Source organism: Alosa pseudoharengus, unplaced genomic scaffold (genome assembly GCF_046254945.1).
Source record: "Alosa pseudoharengus isolate Yale_2024_CS ecotype anadromous, Long Island Sound unplaced genomic scaffold, YU_APseudo_1.1 YU_APseudo_1.1_scf_23, whole genome shotgun sequence".
Lineage (NCBI taxonomy): Eukaryota > Metazoa > Chordata > Actinopteri > Clupeiformes > Clupeidae > Alosa > Alosa pseudoharengus.
The window spans coordinates 22,836,155-22,845,474 of NW_027468685.1; the positions used below are offsets into that span (position 1 = coordinate 22,836,155).

Genomic DNA, 9,320 nt, shown 5'->3' on the forward strand with positions numbered 1-9,320 from the left:
TAACCTTTGGCCACAGTATCTGGACTTCTTTCCTATATGCACACATTTATGTTCGTATGATTATAGTTATGGTTGTAATTTATTCAACCTTCAATAGCATTAGATAGAATGAGACAGGAAAACAGGAATAACAGTAATCTATTTTTAGACATTATTCTTAAAAAGAAAACATAAATAAACATATCACCCCATATATGCCATATATGTTCATAAATCTGTATATATAATAGAATCCCCCAATGTTGACTCCATGGGCGTAGGTTTAGGGTGGGACGCTAGGGACTAGTCCTAATTAATATTTTGAGATGACAAAAATGTCCCCACCAATATTTTAGCATACTCCTTTGTGCTATTCCGACAGCCAGGACGACAGTAAAAGAAACACTGTTATTTGATTGGCTGAAACCGAAGGGGGTTTATCTGACACTTCACTTTGTGGTGACACTGGCAGAAAAGTGAGCGAGTGTGTCGGTATAAGTTATCAGGGATGTCTACTAATACATACATAACCCTAAAAGGCCAGTGTGAAAGATTTGTAATATTACCTTTGCCCTTCAGCATGCACATTTTGCTCCTTTTGGGGCTTTGTAGATCAGCTATGCCACCAAAGAAGAAAAGGAACATTCAAAGCTTTTTCATTATGCAGTCTAATAGGCAACTGGCAATTGGTGACCAGGCTTTCAAATGCGGATTTTACTGTGGAAAATAGCATTAACTGTTAGGATATTACCCAGGATATTGTCACAGCAAAACCTAGCTTCTGTAATCGTTCAACCAAGGTTAGGAGTCATGTTGAATAAGGGTGTGCTGCAGGACAGTCGCATAAAGCACAGAATTTGTGAATGTAGCCTGCACAATGCAAAGAAATAAAACATAAACTATGGTACATTTCCATACTCATAGAAATGAACATCGCGAGACACTTATTTATGATCTCAGAAAGAAAGATTTTCTTTGACTTTGACTTGTTTATTTGAACATTAATTTTATCTAATGACATAGCAAACATGATGAATTGAATCTATATATCCTTGCACTATGCAAAACTATTTACCACTAGCCTTAAACCGTGAGACTGAATTGCGTTACACTGTACGTTCCTCTTCAAGTGACAGGCACACAATTAGACTTACAGACCACAAATGTGATGATATTAAAGAAAAGTTATCATTTAAATATCAATATGATGTATTCAAATTACTAAATATGTTTAGCTATTAGTAATAACAATAAAAAGTTCATATGAATTCCAAAATATGAAAACCTATGACAACCATCACTTTCTGTGTGTGTGTGGAGGGTCAATCAAATTCTATGATTGCCACTGATGTAAATGATCACACAATATTCAATATTACTGATGGCGTCAAGGTGGTGGGGGCCCCCAAACCCAATCATTTTTTTAAAAATCGCAAAAGGACGACAAAAGTATCGAAAAGACGGCCAAAAGTATCGAAATCAAGATTTTTCACTTGCTATTGGTATTGAAACAATAATGTTGATATCGTAACAACAGGAGTTAGGGATGTGTCCTCACCAAAGCTGAGACCAAATCTACGCCCTTGGTTGACTCCATGGCTACGGCCTTGAGTAGCAGTAACAGTGTGCTGCACCATGTATCCAAGTGCCCATGTTCGTCAACCCTACTACCGTCTCTCCTGTACTTATTTCCTGTGACCTACACTATCTTTCCAAGGCAAAGCGAAACCTATATTACAAACTTCCAAAAAATATATAATTCAAGTGTGTAAATACATTCTTATTAGAGGCATACTGTGTCCAGATAAGGGCAAACCATGTCTTGGGTGTCACTAACAGTTGAAAACCCCAGAAAAGCCACGTGTTACATCACCAAAATGTGATAGTAGTATCCAACAGCTGATGGCTGAAAGATCGAAGCATATTTGCCTACCTGCGGTCTGATGGTTAAGTAAATATTTACTCTCGGCTTGACCAGATGTTGCCTTACTGGTTCTGCCATAGTGACGTATATACTATAACAGTTGGCTCTGTAGCCTACTTGACGGGAGGCCTATTCTTCATAAAGGATGATGACACTAGAGTCTGTAGAGGCCATGGCCAGGGACCATACCATGGCATAATTCACATTCAGTGAAGGCAAAATAATATGTTTCCCTGTGATGTAAGACACTCTGGAAGTGTGAGCTAGTTTTTAGTTTTTAAGATGTAAGTGTAAATATGGGATCAAGTACGTCCAGCTATGGTAATAACATTAATAACAACCATTTAATGTTTAAATGGTGGCACTAAGTAGAAGAAATTAGCATCAGTAAGTAAAAAATGTGAAAGTATCAGGGTCCTATCACTGTAGGCCATTTACTGAGAGGTTTGGCTATGCACACAGTGCATTGAATGTTTGTTCATCAGGAACACCTTGTCATTTGCACACAAAAACCATGGTCAACACTGTAATTGCCAGCAAGGAGTATTTAAATACATCATTTAAATACAAGACCTAAGTGAAGCATTTTCTAGAAACAAATAATCCTCTGACATGATTGCTGATTATGGTAATTTTTGCACATGCGTAGTTGTCATTTGATTTGCATTTAGGCCTATGTAATATTGGGTGTTCCTGGATGCATTAATTGACAATTTGGCCATTTTTGAAATTTGCATTAAAATTTCTTACTGAAACTAAAAACAAATCCCATAAAGTTCTTCCACATTAAGCACAGCAGTGGAATAAAAGTTAAATATTGGTCATGTGCACTGACTGGGCATGACTGCGCCAGGCAATTTCAAATAAAACTGTAAATAAATGTACAGGTAATAACTAAGTTATACCAAATGTTTTATATCTTCACAGATCAAAACCATGGGTCACAGAACTTTAGAATGACTAGGGTATGATCTGATCATATATCGTATCAGTAAACAAAAACTGACAAAAGATTCCAAACCTGAAGATTCCAAGACCTTTTCTCTACCACTGAAGGCACCCAGAACACATGTATTATTTTCCAATCTCTTACTGAAGGTTTCATTTTATTCAATAAAGCAACGCACAATATTTTCAGGAAATCTTTAACAGTTTTGTCAACATCTGGCATATTCATTATTCCAAATTACTGTGTGGAGGCATCCTTTGGAAGTGAAAACTCAGTAATCTGTTGGATCACTTCATTGTCCATCTGTCCTTCTGGCAAACCTTTCTTTGTGTAAAATGCATAGACATTCTGATATGTGATTTTCATTTATCAAAATCAATCAGAATAAAAAGTGTTTTGATACATATATCAAGACATCTCGGTTAAAGATGCAGTCTGCGATTCAATTTTGTGTATCATTGTACTATTGTTGATATTCTAGATCAGAAGCCAATCGAAACTACAGCGCTTCTTTCCATGCTGCTCCATGTTAATTGACTGGGATTGTGTCTGGGTTGGTTCAAGCCTCTCTGTTTCCTAATTACAGAGCCAGAGGGGTATTTCACAAAACCTAGATAATGGATTAAGCTGGGATTTTTTTGTGATCCTGGCTGAATTTGGCCTTGACTATTTTGTGCAGACTGGTCATGACCAGGCTAATGTTTCTAATGTTAACTATGTTGTCTTTTTGGTTCAGCCAGCTGTCACTTGGATCAGACCTCAATGTGTGTTTTTTTAAGAACTTGGTTCCATGTATAAGTAATATTTGCAAAACAACATGGTGCTTTTCCGAAACTAGTCCCTGCCCACTCCCCCTCGGTTATGGAGTGCACTCGGGTGGAAATAACCCTATGCGCTATATAAATAAAATTGCCTTGCCTTGCCAGTCTATATCAAAAGCTGTTGTTCACTTGGTGTGAATGACTATTTTCTGCATCTTTTTTATTCCTACCATGAGGTCTTTGGAGGAAAGATGAGAATGCGCACATATCCTGAATTACTTACACCTGGCTTGACCTAGTCGCTCCTACTCATCCTGGCTTGGTGTTCATGGTCCTCCTTTTATCTCTTATCTTGGATATCTTAATTCTGCTTTTGTGAAATACCCCTCTGGACTTGCATGAGTAAATCTGACACAAGATCGCATAGGAATAGAATCGCGTATTGCACCTTTAATGTATATAAGCAAGAGTCGGTTGATTATGGAGTTTAATTTCCACCGAAAGACACTGCAGGTTGATCAGGGTGTAAGACAGACAGTGGGTGGCAGTGTGTCAGTTAGTCTTAGGTGGCCTACATTGACCACGCCACTGAGGTGAGCTACTGATTGCAAAGCAACACAAAAAGGACAGCCCCAAGGACTGTGTTGAGGAAACCCAGCCAGGCTGCAGTTCCACTATGTAAGGGCTTTTCTATTCCAGGCTTGTAGGTGCTGCTGTGGTTGGTTGAAACTGAGGTCATGTTGGTGGAATGGGTGGTATTTCTTGATGTTGGCTGGGTGGTTGTAGTGGTGCTTCTACTAGTCGCTCCAGGAATGCCAGGGCCGGCATTGTTGGTCGTGCAGGTTGTCGTGTTGGCTTGAGCTGTGGTTGTCACTGTTCCAGTTTCGTGCACTGTGGTCGTGTTGTGGGAGCCATCGCCTGAGTTACTGACGTACTGGGTGCTCATGTTCACGCCCGCTGTTGGCAGGCTGGAATTTGTGTCGGTTATGTTGCCACTAACAGACGAAATTGTGGGCGTAACATCACTGAGTGCGCACTGTAAGGAAAAGCAACATGAGAAAAGTATAGAAATTAGATCAAGGATAACCCACTGCACTCTGCATTAAAGTTATACTATGCAGTTTGAGGTATTTTTGCCGACTGTAGAGTTCCCCCTAGAGTCGCGATATATTTATATTTTACTCTGCGGTTGCCTACTTCTCGTGGCTTGTTCCCCTTGTATACAATGGAAGTGCTTTTGTTGTGGAGGCGAAGGATTAACAACAGGCAAAAACTATCTCCAAAGACCTATATCTACTGACAAGGTAGCCTAATGTTTCACAATTCTCGCAAGATGTCTTCAGGTCGACTATTCCTGAAGTTGCATGGCTGGTTCTCTCATTAGCGACTCGCTACGGCTATGCTGTATGGCTATGCTAAATGATTCCCCTATTTCAAGTTCGTTTACCATCAAATTGGCTTCGTAAAGGTTATAAGATGAAAATCTTGCATAGTGTACCTTTAAAGCAACACCAAAGCACTATTTGTCCAGCACCGGCTTTGGGAATAACAATGTCCACAGACAAGGTAGAGTATGTTGCATGATTTTATGAAAGTATGATGTATTGGAACAGGGGCGCCTGCAGGAATTAATGCTATGTTACGCACACCCGACCCATCGACCCCCCCGCAAAAAAAAATAAAAAATACGCGTGGACAATATTTGTCCGTTTCCCGGTTTAGCCGTGCATTGGTCAGCAAAAAATTTGCCTACATAGCATAACAACATCCACATGCAATAATACAACAACAACGTCTACTATGACCTATTCATTTGGACAACTTGATACAGCCCTATACAGGCTAAAGTTACCTTGTTTTGTTCTTGATGTCTGGCTGTAATGCAGTCTAACGTTCTGACAAGCACACCAATTGCCTACCTTGTTCTTGCCCATCTGGAATAACTCCTCTAGCTTTGCTGCCTCCATACTTTCTGTTGTTTAAACTTCTGATCCATCATGAGTATTGAATTAGTGAATTAGCTCAACATTGTGTGCTGATAACCACATATAGATAGATAGCCGAGTAAAATAAAACAAGTAGCCTACGTGCCTGCATGCGTATTGTGTCTCCTGCTCAAACAAAATGTGTGCGCGTTAATTTTGAAAGTGAAGTAAAGTGTTCACTAAGATACGTAATAGAAAATTGTAAATAGCCTGATGGCAGCTAATGGGATACTGTGCATAGTTGGGAAGGTATGGTGGGCCAATTTGGTGTGAATACACACACACACATGGAAATTTTCTCTCGTTGTAGAGCCTGATGGTACGCACAGTGCGTACGGACGTACACCTGCAGGCGCGCCTGTATTGCAACATCAGAAGCAAGTCAAATTTGTAGTTTCTTATGTCTCATTCTATCGAACTACAGATCCGCTACCCGATCTGTCAAACTTGCATAGTGCGGTTATAGCCTATAGAGGGTCGCAAAGCGAATGCAGAAGTGCCGTTCACCCTGTTACGAGTTGATGAACCACTGAAACAATTTTGGAAACATTATTTTAAGGTACAAAAAAGTCTTTGGTGTTGCTTTAAGTGACTTTTTTTTATTGAAATGTGTTTCACAGGCATGCCTTTCAGAGTCCCTTTACAACAGTGTATGTAACATTTATAGGTGCCAGGATTATCTTCAGGGCCAGATGACCTTGGTCACTGAGCAATCACTCAGTCTTCAATTCCTTATTATTCAGAACATCAGCATTTTAGAAGACACAAATTACATCCTCCAGAGCACAAGATGGATAATACAAATCACAAAAACATCAAATGAAATTAAAATCCAAGGAGAAGAATGCCACTCCTAACAGTTTAGATACTAACTGTCTCTAACTACATTACAAGACAAATGGGTACCTACAGAAACTGGACAGAATAAGTCCTACATCTGTACTTTAGCATCATAAAGGATTATGAATTTGTTCACACTAATTGATATTATTACTTCACAAAAGCCTCAATGTGGAACCATTATATAAAATTTGTGATAGGAATTGACTCCGAGTCATTGAGAGACTAATCGGAGTTGGAGCTAAACTGGTATCGCAGCATGACCCAAGCAGACGTGACCTTGTGTCTTTCCATGCCACCCTCACAGTTTTTCTGCCCACAGTGGCTTTGGAAAGATTGTGAAAGGTCACCCAGGCTTATTTGGCTTTCGGCAGCAGAGCTCAGCTTTGCATATCCTGGAGTGGGTACCCAACAGCTCCAGGGTTATGTAAGTGTTCACTCTGTCCACCTGGTTTTCATCTCTGTCTGTGATCTGCCCACCCAAGTTCATTGGGGAGATAGACTTTTAAATCGTAAGTCTTGACTTAATTGCTTAATTTGCTCTCTATTTAAAAGATTGGCGTGGTGCTTAAACCCTTGACATTTACACACCTCTTATACAAAACCTATTACAAAAATGTCAATGCTCTTTTGCCCTACCAACAGAAATTGTAAAGTTTGTGCATGACAACCGATGCTGTTGAAGACAAATTGTCCAGGCATGTCAAACAATCTCTATTAGCTGAAATGGCATGCAATGTTGTCAGTTATAAAGCCTTGGAAAAGGTTCAGCCATGATTGAAGGGTTAACATTCCCTGAACCACAGCCAGTGAAATCTTGGCAGGGGTTCTGCCACACCACAGGTGGTTGGAAAGCACTGCACAAAGAAATAAATGTCTTTATATTTGATTTTGTGATGTCCTGACCTGCAGCACTATGACAATATGGATGCTCTTTTCAAATAATTTACCATTCTGGTGGTCGTTTGTCACTATACAGCAGTTTAGATTCTAAATTGACAATTTCAATGAATAAAACAGTTTTTACCCCTTTAAAATGGAATCCCCTTGACAGTGAGCATCCATTATCACCGGGTGTTTAAATATTTCACTCTGTTTTGAAAGCACAGATAGCTGCTCTCGAATGCTCCCCATCCCTCTTTTAAAAGCCTGTTGTGATATGCCGCATGCAGTGCAGTCAACCTACCTCTATGACGAACAGGAGCAGACAGGTGTAGAGAGTCAAGTATCCCATGCTTTCATCTGATGACTCTTCTGCAAAGGTCTCACAAAGTTTTTTTCCCACTTGTTTTTGCCGTTTTGTCCTTTTTTTGTTTTCTTTTTTAATCTGCTATATGATTAGTTGTTGTTGTTCTTATTTTGTTGTTTTCCCCACCCCTCTTGTTTTCCGTTCCCCTTGGGTCTGTTGTGTCTAGGTTTCTGTCATTTGTTCGTCACCCTTTCTTTCTAGCTTTGCTTCTCTCTGTGCCGGGCCCGGCCTTCTCCTTTGCTTTTTATAGCGGCTCCCCAAAAGTCATGCTGTCACACACACACACACACACACACACACACACACACACACAGATGGGGGCATATCTAACTTGTAATTATCACGCTACCCTGGAGCCTAGCCAGCTTTCACCATTAGCGCTCAGTACACACTACGGGCCCATTTAACAAGACGGCAGATATGGAGTAAGATAGAGGTCCTAAGCAAATGCTAGGAACTGTGGGGATAAAGCCTTAGGCAAAAAGTGAAAAACAAAAAAAATAAGAGAGAGAGGAAGGGCTAGTAAAGAGTTGGGATGCTGATGAGGGTATCTCACTTCAGTTTGGATTGATTATCAATACAACCCAACCCAAACACACACACACCAATCCCCCCCCCCATACACACACAAACCATCAATCATCCCCCTAGCCAAACACAGAACAATATTACCCCCCCCCCTGCACACACCCACCCACCCATATACACACACCGTATCCTCCCTTACACACACACACAATATACCTTTTCAATTACTACTTTTAATTTATTCTTTAAAGTTGAGCTGGCTCTTGAGCACAATTTACACAACAATAAACTACTTAAAGTTGAACTTGAACAATATACAGTATGTTTTTAATGACATTGCCTTCATTTGTCACTGATTGACGTCAGCTCTATTTGAGAGGATGTGTGAACTGATTATACTCTTTTTTTGTCCTTAAAGGTTCACCTTTGCCTTGAAGGGTGCACAGTTTATCCAGCTACTTCGTGCATCTTATCAGGTGAACAGGTGGGATGTCTGATTGTTTATAAGTATGTCCATGCATTGGTGGATTGGGTCAGTGGATGGGAAAACCCATGTCATCCTACCCCAGACTTGGAGCCAAGCGTTTACTGTTAAACCAGGAAATCGACATGTATATGGAACTGGCTGTAAAATGGACAGACTTTAAATATGCGTATTGAGATTAGATAAGGATTCCCGCGTAGTGGAATGAATATGATCACGCATTTTAACAGCAAATATTGATCGTGTTAGTTACATTAAAAGGTCTGCTAGTAACCCTTCAAAATATTTCACTTCACTTTTGTGAAATCTTTCAAATCGGTACATTCCATTACATTATTGTACAGTACTATATGCCGAGAGGCCTGTATTCCTCTGAGGTGTTTGTCTCTACTCCTGACTATGGAAATTCAGAGGATATGTTCCAGTCTTTTGCCGACATGCAAAACTTTCCAGTGGTAGTAAACTTCATGAACAGCTTTATTCGTTATTAAAATTGTGTTCTCCTTCAGCTCGTTAATGTACACTGTAAAAAATGTCTGATGGCAGATTTTCTCCCAGATATTTATCCATTCATCCATAAATCCATCCATCGATCTCTCTCCCCCTCACTTTTGTGGATAA

General features: G+C 39.9%; 1 long non-coding RNA gene across 1 annotated transcript; it reads right to left on the reverse strand.

Moving 5' to 3' along the window:
• Nucleotides 1-3,003: 3,003 nt before the first annotated feature.
• LOC143140923 (uncharacterized) lies at nt 3,004-7,860 on the reverse strand. The gene is made up of 2 exons (XR_012990707.1): nt 7,625-7,860; nt 3,004-4,649 (listed from the first exon to the last, which is right to left on the reverse strand). It is a non-coding gene; the product is annotated as an uncharacterized LOC143140923 (long non-coding RNA).
• Nucleotides 7,861-9,320: the final 1,460 nt, after the last annotated feature.